Below are 14,080 nucleotides of genomic sequence, written 5' to 3'. Positions count from 1 at the left end.
CAACAGATGCAGAAACAGCATCCAATAAAATTCAACATTCCTTCACGTTTAAAATTCTCAATAAACTAGGAAGTGAAGAAACATACCTCAAAATAATAAGAGCCATATACAACAAACCCACAGGCAATGTCATACTGAATGTGCAAAAGCTGGAAACATTCCCCCTGAAAACTGGTACAAGAAAAGGATACCCTCTCTCCCCACTCCCATTCGACATAGTATTGGAAAACTTGGCCAGGAAAATCAGGCCAGAGGAAGAAATAAAGAGTATTCTAATAGAAAGAGACGAAGTCAAATTATCATTGTTTGCAGATGACCTGATCCTATATCTAGAGAGTCTCATCGTCTCAGCCCCAAAGATTCTTAAGGTGATAAGCAACAGTAGCTAAATCTCAGGATATAAAATCAATGTGCAAAAGTAGCTAGCATTCCCATACACAAACAACAAGCAAGCAGGGAGACAAATCATGAATGAACTTTCATTCACATTTGCTACAAAGAGAAAAAAATACCTAGGAATACAGCTAAGAAGGAAAGTGAAGGACCTCTTTAAGGATAACTACAAACAACTGCTTAGAGAAATCAGAGTGAACACAAAACAAATGTAGAAACATTCCATGCTCATGGAGAGGAAGAATCAGTATCATGAATATGAACATATTTTCCTAAGTAATTTATAGATTCAATGCTATTCCCATTGAACTACTGACATTCTTCAGAGAATAAGAAAAAAAAAAACACTTAAAATTCATATGGAACCAAAAAAGAGCCCAAATATCCAAGCCAACCTTAACAACAACAAAAAAAAAAGCTGAAAGTGTCACCCTACCTAACTTCAGACCATACTAGAAGAGTACAGTAACCAAAACAGCATGGTACTGGTATAGAAACAGACACATAGACAAATGAAACAAAATAGAGAGCCTAGAAATAAAGCCACAAACCTACAACAACATGATCTTTGACAAAGTCAACAAAAACAAGGAATTAGGGAAATGTCTCCCTATTCAATAAATGGTGCTAGGAGGACTGGCTAGCCATGTGCAGAGATTTAAAACTGGAACCCTTCCTAACACCATATACAAAAATTAATTCAAGATGGATTAAAGACGTAAATGTAAAAGCCAAAACTATAAAAACCTTAGAAGAAAAAATCTAGATAATACCATTCAGGATATAGGCATGAGGAAAGGTTTGATGACAAAAAGGCCAAAACAATAGCAACAAAAGCAGAAATTGACTAATGGGGTCTCATTAAACTAAACAGCTTCCGCAGAGCCAAAGAAACTATCATCAGAGCAGAGAACCTAGAGAATGGGAGAAAAATTTTCAACCTATCCATCTGACAAATGTCTACTACCCAGAATCTAGGAGGGACTTAAAATTTACAAGAGAAAATCAAACAACCCCATTAAAAAGTGGTCAAAGGACATGAACAGACATATCTCAAAAGAAGACATACATGTGCCCAACAAACATGAAAAGCTCATCACTGATAACTGGATAAATACAAATCAAAACCACAATGAGATACCATCTCACACCAATTACAATGGCTATTAATAAAAGGTAAAAAAAAAAAAAAGATGCTGGTGAGGTTGTGGAGAAAACGGAACACTTTTACACTGTTGGTGGGAGTGTAAATTATTTCAAGCATTGTAGAAGAGTGTGGAGATTCATCAAAGACCTAGAAGCAGAAATACCGTTTGACCCAGCAATACTATTACTGGTTATACACTCAAAGGAATATAAATCTATTTTAAATATACATGTATACATATGTTCATTGCAGCACTATTTACAATAGCAATGTCATGTAATCAATCTACATGCCCATCAATGATAGACTGGATAAAGAAAATGTGGTACACATGCACCATGGAATACTATGAAGCCATAAAATGTAATGAGATGATGTCCCTTTTAGGAACATGTGTGGAGTTTGAAGCCATTACTCCCAGCAAACGAACGCAGGAACAGAAAACCAAACACCACTTATTATTCTAACTTATTAGCTGAAGCGGATCAATGAGAACACATGGACACATCAAGAAGAACAATACACACTGGACACCTGTTTCATGGCATGGGGGAGGGGAAGGAGAGCATCAGGAAAATAGCTGCGGATGCTGGGCTTAGTACCTGGGTGATGAGATGATCTGTGCAGTAAAGCACAGTGGCACATATTTATCTATGTAAGAGACCTGCATATCCTGCACATGGACTGCTAAACTTAAAAGTTGAAAAAAATATTTATCACATATGGACCTCTGAACTTAAAATAAAAGTTGAAAAAAATGAGAATCTGATGGATTCTCTATGTTAGACCCAAACTGAAGATCCTGAAGCTCCCGCTGGGGGAATCAGGGTTGGGGGCACCCTGGGGAGCTGCTGCCAAGGCCATCTACCCTCCCTACAGGCTGCCTCCCTTCCCGCCCAGTGATGGAAAGGAGACGGGGAATGTGAACAGCTGTGGAAGTCAGACTCTTGGGAACTGAATCAGGCCCCAGCCCATGCCCTCCAGCCCAGTCCAGCCGGCGTGCCCGCCAGTCTTCCCACCCAGCCAGCCCAGCCCTCAGGATTGTTAGATGGAACATGGCTCCATCATCACCCAGGCATGGAGGGAAGATGCCCTGGTCCTTACCAAGCAAGGCCTGGTTTCCAAAGTGCTCTCTGAAGAGGCCTCATGTTTGTCACATCTTAGAACTAAGATTCCTTTCTGCTGTTCTTGCACCCAGCATGTTGGCCAGTCATGCTGCTAAGTTCCTTTCTGCTGTTCTCGCACCCAGCATGTTGGCCAGCCAAGTTCCCCTGCTGAGCTCTCCACACATAAGGAGGACGTCAACACCATTGCTAAGTCGGATCAGATCCAGGGTCTCCAGTATTAGATCCCAGTTTTATCAGATCCCAGGAACCTGCCTGCTCCCAGAGGTGACAGAAAAATCAAGGAAGGATCTGTATGGTCACTGACCTGGATGAAACCCTTGTGCATAGCTCCTTTAAGCCAATCAGCAACGCTGACTGCCTACTGCCTGCCTGTAGAGATTGAGGGGACCACGTGCCAGATCCATTTGCTCATGAGGCCTTATATGGATGAGTTCCTGAGATGACTGAAGGAACTGTTTAAATGTGTTTTCTTCATTGCTGTCTTCATTCCCGCCTGAACAAGTATGCAGATCCTGTTGAGAGGTGACAGCATGCTGGCAGTCCTCACAGCCCACGCTTGCTCTTAGGGCCTCCTCTGCCTGGACTCCCACTTTGGCAGCACTTGAGGAGCCCTTCAGCCCGCCGCTGCACTGTGGGAGCCACTTTCTGGGCTGGCCAAGGCCGGAGCCAGCTCCCTCAGCTTGCGAGGAGGTGTGGAGGGAGAGGCACGGGCGGGAACCGGGGCTGCACGTGATGCTTGCAGGCCAGCTGGAGTTCCAGGTGGGCATGGGCTTGGTGGACCCCGCACTTGGAGTGGCCGGCTGGCCCCACCGGCCCTGGGTGGTGAGAGGCTTAGCACCTGGGCCAGCAGCTGCTGTGCTCAATTCCCTGCTGGGCCTTAGCTGCCTTCCCATGGGGCAGGGCTTAGGGCCTGCAGCCTGCCATGCCTGAGCCTCCCCAACAAGCACCACCCCCTGCTCCAGGGCACCCAGTCCCATCAACCACCCAAGGGCTGAGGAGTGTGGGAGTACGGCACGGGACTGGCAGGCAGCTCCACCTGCAGACCCTGTGCGGGATCCACTGGGTGAAGCCAGCTGGGCTCCTGAGTCTTGTGGGGACATGCAGAACCTTTATGTCTAGCTAAGGGATTGTAAATACACCAATCAGCACTCTGTATCTAGCTCAAGGTTTGTAAACACACCAATCAGCACCCTGTGTCTAGCTCAGGGTTTGTGAATGCACCAATCAACACTCTGTAGCTACTCTGGTGGGGACATGGAGAACCTTTGTGTCTAGCTCAGGGATTGTAAACGCACCAATCAGCGCCCTGTTAAAACAGACCATTTGGCTCTGCCAATCAGCAGGATGTGGGTGCAGCCAGATAAGAGAATAAAAGCAGACTGCCCAAGCCAGCAGTGGCAACCCACTTGGGTCCCCTTCCACACTGTGGAAGCTTTGTTCTTTTGCTGTTTGCAATAAATCTTGCTGCTGCTCACTCTTTGGGTGCACCCTGCCTTTATGAGCTGTAACACTCACCGCGAAGGTCTGTAGCTTCACTCCTGAAGCCAGCGAGACCACAAACCCACCGGGAGGAACGAACAACACCAGACGCGCTGCCTTAAGAGCTGTAACACTCACTGCGAACGTATGCAGCTTCACTCCTGAGCCAGCAAGACCACAAACCCACCAGAAGGAAGAAACTCCCAACACATCGAATGTCAGAAGGAAAAAACTCCAGACACGCTGCCTTTAAGAACTGTAGCACTCACTGCGAGGGTCCGCGGCTTCATTCTTGAAGTCAGTGAGACCGAGAACCCACCAATTCCGGACACACTGTGACGGGTATGCTGGACCAGTGTGGGGTGTTCTGGGGTTGCCTAGCCCATGAGTCGTGTTTGTTCCACCAGGGCTGCTATGTCAATGACCACAGCCATCTGGGGAGGGATCTGAGGAAAACTCTTATCCTGGACAACTCGCCTGCTTCTTACATCTTCCACCCACAGAATGCAGAGCCTGTGCAGTCCTGGTTTGATAACATTCCAGACAGCACCTGCTGCACCTGATATCAATCTTCGAGGAGATGAGTGGAGCAGAGGGTGTCTACACTAGCCTTGGGCAGCAGTGGGCCCTTAGCCTTCCCTGCTTCCCAGCAATGGCCATCACAGTAGGGGACTTTCCCACACTGTGCCTTTATGATCAGCCTGAAAGAGTGAAGGCTGGAAGACATACCCATATAAGCCTGGAAAGAGTGAGAAATGATTGAAAAGGGCTTTAGGACAGCTTCGATGCTGAGTGGGTGAATGCCAGACCAAGGATACCCAGAGCTACCTGCCATCAAGTTGTTGGGTTCCCGAGATGTGGTTGTGAGAGAAAGAAAGAGAGCATGCATGTTTTGCCATGAACTGTGGCCCCAAGTATATAGTGTTTCAGTGGGGGAGAAGCTGAAAGACAACTCTTCCCAAGCTAGCTTGTCTCCTCTCCTGTCACCCTATGAGCCCCTGAGCTCCATAGGGATGAAGACTATTGAAGGCTCCATTCAGTGCTGCAAGGCCTATGCCAAGGAGAAAGGAAGGGTATGCCTTTGCGTGTTCCAGGCACACATCTTTCTGAAATATTTCTCCAGCCAGTTACAGACAAAAGATGACATTTCTGGGAAGATGGGGACTTATGTCCAGACCAGTAGCCAAGCCATCAGGTCTTGTGGCCCAAAGACTATGCTTGCTTAAGTCCAGCCAAGTGCTTGGGATGGATACTTTCTGCATCTCCCCAAGGCTCACCACTTAGCCATAGCCCCAAACCTGTGGGGAAGGAAGTTGTCTCCCTGCCCTGCAAGAGGACAAATAACTGATTTCTGTTCTTTTGACTCTGTTTTAAAATTCTCTTAAAAAAAAAAAATAGCCTATCTGAAACTGAAAAAAAAAAAAAAAAAAACAAGAAAAAAGATATCATACTTACATAGGTGAAAAACATATAGATATATCTATAAGCAACAAACACAGGTAATTCACACATATATTAAACATCACATTGAGATAAAGTGTACTGAGCTAAAAATTATCATTCAACTCATATCAAGCTTTAAAAGCAAAAATACAGTTAACTAATCTGAGAAAACATAACCCCCAAGAAAATAAACACAATAACAAGGAACTGAAAATCAGAAGAGATATTTTAATGCATAAAATCCTGAATACAACATAGATTTACAATGAAAAATAACTCTTTTTTTTTTGAGACAGAGTCTTGCCCTGTCACCCAGGCTGGAGTGCAGTGGCACGATCTCGGCTCTACCTAGTGTGTTCACGCCATTCTCTTGTCTCAGCCTCCAGAGTAGCTGGGAATACAGGCGCCCGCCACTATGCCTGGCTAATGTTTTGTATATTCAGTAAAGACGGGGTTTCACCATGTTAGTCAGGATGGTCTCGATCTCCTGACCTCATGATCCACCTGCCTTGGCCTCCCAAAGTGCTGGGATTACAGGCATGAGCCACCACACCTGGCCGAAAAATAACTCTTTAGATATCTACAGCATTCAACTGTGTGCACTCATGAAAAGCAGACATTTAAAGTCATTGGAATTTAATAAATTGCAGTAAAATTATACAGAAAATACATTTCAATCATTAATAATAGGCTCTAATGAGAAGAATTTAATAAATAATCATTAAAAAGACAGGAGAATTTTATTATGTTCTCAATATGTTGCTGCTCTTCTTACCACAAAATATAATAAAACCATATGACTACAATATAGCTTTCAGGAGCTAAAAAAGCCTTCTATTTTCAAATAAAAGAACAATATGAATTTTGCAAAATACGATGAGCATTACTGAAGTATAAAGTAAATATCTGGAATTAACATATACCATCATTTAGATACAGACTAAGAAAAAGAATATAAACGTTAATGATTCCTTTCTGCCTACAGTGAGCTTAAAATTATAACCAAAAATTTTAATAAATATGTAGCACCTCCAAGAAATTTTATTAATAGCTTACATAATGTGTAAATTTGAGTAATTTATTTTAGAATTTTTGAAGCTAAAAATCACCAGCTTGACATTCACTTCAGAAAGTGAAAGGTAAAGGAGAGTAACATAAGCAAGATGACAGAACGGGAGGTTCCACATCCACATCCCCCACAACATAATGCAGCTGCCACAGCAAACATAAGTGCATTCATGAAAGCCTTAGAATCCATTTCAGAGTTTGTGACACTCAGCTGGAGGCAAAGACCAAGGAAGACATCTTCAGAGGGTGAGCACTTGACCAAGAGGCAAGCTTGCCAATCATGGTCTCAGCTTCAAAAGAGAATACAGCCACATCTTACTGTAGACTTGGCTATAACTCATTTGACCTTGGTCCTGACACTGCAGCAATCTGCCAGAAACACAAGAGAATTCATACTTGGCCGGGCACGGTGGCTCACGCTTGTAATCTCAGCACTTTGGGAGGCTGAGGCGGGCGGATCACGAGGTCAGGAGATCGAGACCACGGTGAAACCCCGTCTCTACTAAAAATACAAAAAATTAGCTGGGTGTGGTGGCAGGAGCCTGTAGTCCCAGCTACTCAGAGATTCTGAGGCAGGAGAATGGCGTGAACCCGGGAGGCGGAGCTTGCAGTGAGCCAAGATTGCGCCACTGCACCCCAGCCTGGGTGACAGAGCAAGACTCTGTCTCAAAAAAAAAAAAAAAAGAGAATTCGTACTCACCTGAGACTTAGGTGACAGGCCTGCAGAACTTGGTTCTCTCTGTAGTCCCTGAATCAGGCAAAACACACCTTCTTTCCTTCTCCAGCCATGATCTGGAAGAAATCTTCACATTGCTATGATGAAATGCTAACTAACAATATGAAAAATACTAAAGTATTAATGTCACTAAAAATGGTAAATACATACTGAAATTCAGAATACTTTAAATTGTTATCATGTTAAACTAAACAATTAAAATACAAGATGTTTTACATAAGTCTCATGATAACCACTAGGAAAAAAAATGTGGTAAAGGAAAAGAGAAAGTAATTAAAGCATACACAAACAACAAAAATTAAACGTTGGATATGGCGGCTCCTGCTTATAATTCCAACACTTTGGGAGGCCAAGGTGGAAGAATCATAAGCTCCTTGGGTGTTGTGGTATGTGTCTGTAGTCCAAGCTACTTGGGTGGCTAAGGTGGGAGGATTGCTTGAGCCCAGGAGGTTGAGGCTACAGTGAGCTGTGATATGCCACTGCACTTCAGTCTGAGCAAGAAAGCATAACTTTGTCTCAACAAAAATTAACAATACCACAGGAAGGACAGAACCAGAAAAAAAAAGAAGCAAATTTAAAATGGACAGAAAACTACAAATTTACAATAGTAACTGCTTACCTATCACTACCTTACAAATAAAAAGATTAAATTATCTACTAAAGAGATACTGCTGTAGACTGAATGTCATCTCCAAAATTTAGGATAAAATTTAATAGCCACTGTGTTAGAATTAAGAGGTGGAACATTTAAAAATTAATTAAGCTATAAGAACTCTGCCCTCATGAATGGATTAATGTTCTTGTTATGGGGATGGGCTAATTATAACAAGAATGGATCTGTTATATATTTAAAAAAAAGCTCTCTCTCCCTCACATCTTTGGCCATGTTATTATCTAGCAACTAAACCTTCAACAGATACCAGTATCACATTCTTTTGCCTTCCCAGCCTCCAGAATCATGAGTCAAATAAAATTCTATGCTTTATTAATTACCAGTCTGTAAATCTTCTGTTATAGCAGCCAAAAGAGACGAAAGCAGACAGAGTGGATAAATGAATCTTTTAAACCTCATAATATGCTGCTTACAGGAGACTCAATTATGAATTAAGAGCATGGGCTAAAAGTGAAAGGATAGAAAATGATATTCCATGCAAATAATAATCAAAGGAGTGTAATGGTAGTTATGCTTAAATTAGACAAAATAGACTTTCTAGCAATGTCTCTCACAAGCATGAAATGAGTTTACCATACAATAATAATAGAGGTTAATTTGTCAAGAGAATATAGCTATATATATTTACGCATCCAAAAGGGAGGCTTCTAAATATAAAAAGCAAATATTGCCAGAACTGTAGGGAGAAGTAGAAAGAAATCCAATAATAGAAAATTTTAATGAAATGTATAATAAAGGGCAAATAGTTAACAGCATTGTAAATTGGCAAGGGAAAACTGGTCTCATGTGTTGCATTTGAGAATGCAGCAAAGAAAGTGGGAACTGATAATTTTACTGCAAGCCTCAGTTAGGCTGAAAAACAGGGTGGTCGATTAGAGGTTCCACTTGCCATACATTAAAAAAACACAGGAGAAAACCAGTCCTCCTCTGGAGTTTTAAAATAATTAAAGAGCAGAAAATTAGTCTAAAGTGGCTCTAGTGCCCTTTGTTCATAGGTTAAAAAAAAAAAAAATCTAAAACCTAACTCAAATACATTTCCTATAAATCACTATCTTAGCCTGAAACAAAATGCAGGTTTAACCAATGACAAACATGCAATTAACCTCTGAATATGTAATCAGAAAATTTCCATCTGGATAGTTCAAATAAGGCGACTACATAACTGCAACCAATTCTTGAATTTGGGTTGCTTTCTCATTCATCTTATAAAAGCCTTTCCTTTATGCCCCTGTGGTGGACCACAAATCATGGCTGGGTGCTTTCCATTTCACCAATCACTGCTTGTTCACATAAACTGGTTAACTTTTTAACATAGACTCCCGTTAATTTTTAACAAGAGACTGGGGACCTCACGGGCCGCAGCTCCTCTCACGCAAACACCCAGTCGCGGTTTTTCCCTGATGACCCACCTGGCATCCCTGAACAACCTGGGAAATACTCAGGGCTGTGGGCCCAGAGCAGGGCGCTGCCCAGGGACAGGACCGGACGGGAGGGGCGGGACGTGGGGGGTCCCCACTGCTGGCTCAGCGGCCATCTTGCAGCCACAGGGGACTGAGGGCCAAGCCTCGGGAGACTCGGAGCTAACCGTGGGGAGGCCGGTCCTGCCGGTTTCACAGCCTGCTCTCCTTTCTCGGGATGCCGAACCCCGCATACTCACCATCTCCCAGCTTCCAGGATGTCCTGGCACCTTAACTATGCGTCGTCCCCAAGGACCTACAGATCACAGGGCAACAGGGGCTGGCAGAGAGTAGCCCGGGGCTCCCAAAGTGGAGGAGGCGAAAGAGGAGACGGATCCCAAGCTCCTGTGCCAGCGCCAGCGAGAGACAAAGACCCCGCCAAATGCCGGAAGCCACGCCCTCCCCTCGCCTCTCCAACTGCGCGCCTGATTGGGCGGTTCCCACATCAGTGTCACTGACTGGATAAAACTCCGGGACGCACCCATCCCCGCCTGGGAGAAAAGTGAAAGTCCATGGTGGGGGATGTGGAGAAACGTGAGTATGGCTCCAGCAACTCAGTGACACTTGGTTTTCCATCTTGAAGAATTGCCCATCCACACTGAAACCGTAGCCTAACAAATGCCAGTTCTCACACTACACTTGCTGGGATACCAGTATGTAGCCTTTTGAAAAAAATAAAATCTTTCACCTAAGAGAAGGACAAGAGAAAAGGAGGGTTTCACATCTAAAGCCTTCATTTTCTTTATGAATCAACAGCCACTTGTCATTTGAGTTGTCCAAAGGTGACTGACAGCACTAATACACTTAATGAATCAACCAGGAAAAATGGGCCTCTCAGGTGAGGAGGAGGCACAATAGTAAAAAAACCCAATCCATTCTCAGCTTTGCATGGTGCTTGCATCCCAAGAAGTGGTGTTAGCCATGTGAACCGTGTTCACTGGACAACGCCAGAGGAAAGAATATTTAGTACAACACAACTATGAGGCTGCAAATCAAACTGGTAGTGGGAGCATGAATGAGGCTTCAGTGGCCGAGACACTGGTGGCTACTGTTGGGTGTCACTTAAACCTTCAAGGTGAAGGACTTTTTTTTCCCAATTGGCTCAGAGAAACTAATAAACATTAAAATTGAGATTTGTTTTTCTTTACGAAATTTCTAAGACATAGAGGACTCTCTAACACTCCAAAAGACATTCAGCTATACATGCACCTGAGGATCTGGCTGCTCTGTAGAGGGATGGCAGAGCAGCAGCCACTAGCTTTAGTAGCTTTAAGCTCCTCCTCTCATAGGGACAGGCCACCCCCACACAACCCCCCTAACTTCATAGGCTCTGGCTGTCAGGTGCACCTGGGGACTGTCTTCCTCCCATCTCATTGGCTCTCCAAGAGAGTCCAGCTTAATCTAAAACCCACCCTAGGAAGGCGAGTTGTAGATTCTCCTCCATTCTCCCAGCGCAGTGTGACTTCTGGAGAGTGCTCCTCCATCCTCTTAACTCAACTGATGTGAAAAGAGCCAGTTCCCAGGCAGTTAGATGTTCAGTGACCTAACAGGCCCAGCATGTGCAGGGCCTGGCCTCACAGCCTGGCACCTCTCCCCTACCTGGCCTTCATGCCGGCCTTTTCTCTTCTGTCACCAATGTCAGGTGATGGTCACTTGTGCCACACTCTCATGAGCTTGGTAAGTAGCAGGGGTGTAAACCCCAACAGATTTCCTGTGACTCTAACCTTTTACCTCCCACTCAAGTGACATTATAAGCATAACTTTACATTTGATCTAATTTATGCATAATTTTTTTATAACATTTCTAACAACAGCCCTCACAACCAAATGAGTCTGGGTTACAGAACACATGGGCGAGGCTGGGGTAGCAGGTTTCACTTACTTTATTCCAATGTGAAATGAAGATTGATGACTTAGAAACAAGACAAAGTTGTTTATCAGCTGTGGGGTTGCTAAACTTGCTAGCTCATGCTCATTTCCTTTGAAACAAGGTATCTGGACAGACCATATTCATAAGTAGCTCTTCGCAAAACCCCAGACAGAAGTCCCAGTTAGACACAGCTCCCTCAGGCTCACAGGTCGGCAACCTCCTCCTCCATGTTAGGCTGTGACAGCAAGCAAGGGAAGGAGCACAGGAAGCAGGGGACAGGGAGAGGCCTGGGACTGTAGGGATCCCAAATTGCCCCAGAGCTATTCTCTGTAGAAGGGCGCACGCATGTCTCACTCTGTCAGTGCAGTGGCTGAATCATGGGTCACTGCAGCCTTAAACTCTTAGGCTCCAGTGATGCTTTCACCTCAGCCTGTCAAGTAGCTGTGTGGTAAAAAGCCTCCTACATTTTTACTTAAAACCTGGACTTTAAGCCAGGTTAGGCCTGGGAATAGTGGCAGCAAAAGCAGCAGCCAAATGTTTACACTCCAGATGTCTACACTCATGGGCACAGACACATTCCACGCTTGCTGGAGCACAAGGGGCCTGAGAGGCAGCTGTTTCCCAGCTGCTAACTGATGTCCACACACTCCATTCACGTGTCTCCATTCAGGTCTCTGCATCGTATATTTGCTCAGCCAGTGCAAACACATCTTCTGGGGGGCATCATTAATTGCAGCACCAGACCCACTTGTTCTGTGAAGGAGTCAGGAGGAATCTGGTCAGCTCCTAATCCCCCAGGACAAAGGTGATGCCCCCTTTTCAGGACTTACATCCAGCAGCGCCATCTCTGGATGGGTTTTTCAAACACAAGCAGCATGAGGTAGCAAGCACGGTGTGACAGGCTCAGGGCCATGGGCAGCTGGCTGCTGGAGAAGCAGCACAGGGCAGGCACATCTGTGGGTGGCACCATGACAAGCCAAGTCAGCCGCAGCCCCTACCCCCAACAGCCCCAGCCCAGATGGCATTCAAATCTTCCCGGATAGTATTGAGGTTCCCAATGCCCATCACTCACCTGCTCATTAGCACGGCCTTGTTGGTTATTGAGGGACTAAGGAGAGGGGGTGGGGGATGTAGATCCAGGGTGGTCACCGACTCACAGCCAGAGTCCACCTTACTGCAGGCCAGCAAGCAAGCCCAAGCGGCTCAGCTCCAGTCACCTCTGGCTGCACTTTATATGTATACCTTACACAAAGGTAGCATAAAGAGGTCAACATTAGCTGTTGTGACATGAAAGTCTATGCCCCGTTAAGACCTTAAAATGCTGTTGTCTTAAGCCCTCTTTATTCTAATAAAATTTACAGAGATAAACACATATAAGCTAAACTACTATAAAGGAAATATTAGGATTTTTTAAACCCATAAACAGACATGAAAACAGTCACTGTTTGATTGCAGAGAAAGTGAGATTCTAAAGCAGCTGGCCCCAAAACAGCCTCACAAAAGCCCCGGCAGGCCAGGCAGTCTGAACACTACAAGGCCACGTGATGGTCACAGAGGATGACAGCTCCCATGAGTATTCTCAGGCACTGTGTTCGCTTCTCACTCACAGTCTCAGATGCCTCCTCACCAACACTCTGTGAGGGGAGGCCCCGCCTCACTAGAGCACAGGAGGTTCCTGAGCTCTTCCCAGAAAATGATCATCAAAGGGTGGAGCTGGGGCAAGCCCAGACAGAACAAGTGAGTCCCTAGGATTTCCGTAACCTTCCTCAGCTTCTCCACATGCGTCCCTGAGGGAAAGTGAGCAGCCTCATGTCCCCATTGATAGGGTTCCAGTCCTGTAGGTCTGGACTCTGTCATTTTATGCTACCTTAGGGGGTGACAGTGCAACCCCAGGCCCCTTATTTGCCATCTCTCAATGCCAGGCCAGGCCCAGAGCCCTTTGCTGACACAGCCCAGGGGATGCTTGAGGCCCACCTCGGTGCAATCAGTGAGAAGGGCAAGGAGGTGCAAGTAGACACAAATCCCCATGGACACGGCCTAAGGCATGTTCCACAGGCTCAGGGCCTCCCTGATGAGCTCATGGCCCTCCTTCAGGAAGCCTGCGGAGCACAGCCACAGGGAGCAGTGCTCAGATGAGCATGCAGGCCCCACATCCCCCACCCCATGACACTCTTTTCCACTTTGCAGGGTTTCTGCATTGGCCAGTCGCCGCTGCTTTCTGTTGAGATGTCCCAGTTCAAGTGAATGTTGAAGGCCACAGAGCTGATGGAGCTGACTGCCTTGCACATGTTGTAAATCACCGCCTGGCTCCAAGGGTCAGCTGTGGAGACACAGCTTGATGGGAGGTCGCCCGACTCAACCATCAGTGGTGCTGAGTTGCCCTGATCTGCACCTTCCAGCTCCTTGCTGAGATGTCTGCATGCTTCTCTAAGGGACTGGGTCACGAGGCACCCCTGGCAAGGACCAGCTGGCAGAACAGGCTGGACACTCCCCCTCAGCCTCCCCAGAAGCCAGATCTGTGCTGTCATCTGTGCTGAGGATCTCCGTGGTAAGATTATGGGAAATTTTTTAAAGCAAGTTTTCTTCTCTCACTTCCCTATCTTAATAACAGCACTGATAACTTTTAACCCCTAGCAAGCTGAAACCGCAAGACACATGATCTTCTGCCTTAGAAGGGCCATGTTTGG

The 14,080-nt window shown here is 45.4% G+C and overlaps 1 long non-coding RNA gene and 1 pseudogene across 1 annotated transcript; one reads left to right on the top strand and one right to left on the bottom strand.

Moving 5' to 3' along the window:
* The first annotated feature begins 2,588 nt into the window (after positions 1-2,588).
* Positions 2,589-4,814, top strand: LOC100599477 (annotated as a pseudogene).
* A 1,398-nt stretch (positions 4,815-6,212) lies between these two features.
* LOC101178291 lies at positions 6,213-9,906 on the bottom strand. The gene is made up of 3 exons (XR_180450.3): positions 9,724-9,906; positions 7,426-7,460; positions 6,213-7,026 (listed from the first exon to the last, which is right to left on the bottom strand). It is a non-coding gene; the product is annotated as an uncharacterized LOC101178291 (long non-coding RNA).
* Between the last annotated feature and the right edge of the window lie 4,174 nt (positions 9,907-14,080).

This window comes from Nomascus leucogenys, unplaced genomic scaffold (assembly GCF_006542625.1).
Source record: "Nomascus leucogenys isolate Asia unplaced genomic scaffold, Asia_NLE_v1 Super-Scaffold_258, whole genome shotgun sequence".
In the NCBI taxonomy this organism is placed as follows: Eukaryota; Metazoa; Chordata; class Mammalia; order Primates; family Hylobatidae; genus Nomascus; species Nomascus leucogenys.
The sequence above is the reverse complement of the archived record's forward strand: the minus strand, read 5'-3'. Positions and strand labels throughout refer to the sequence as shown.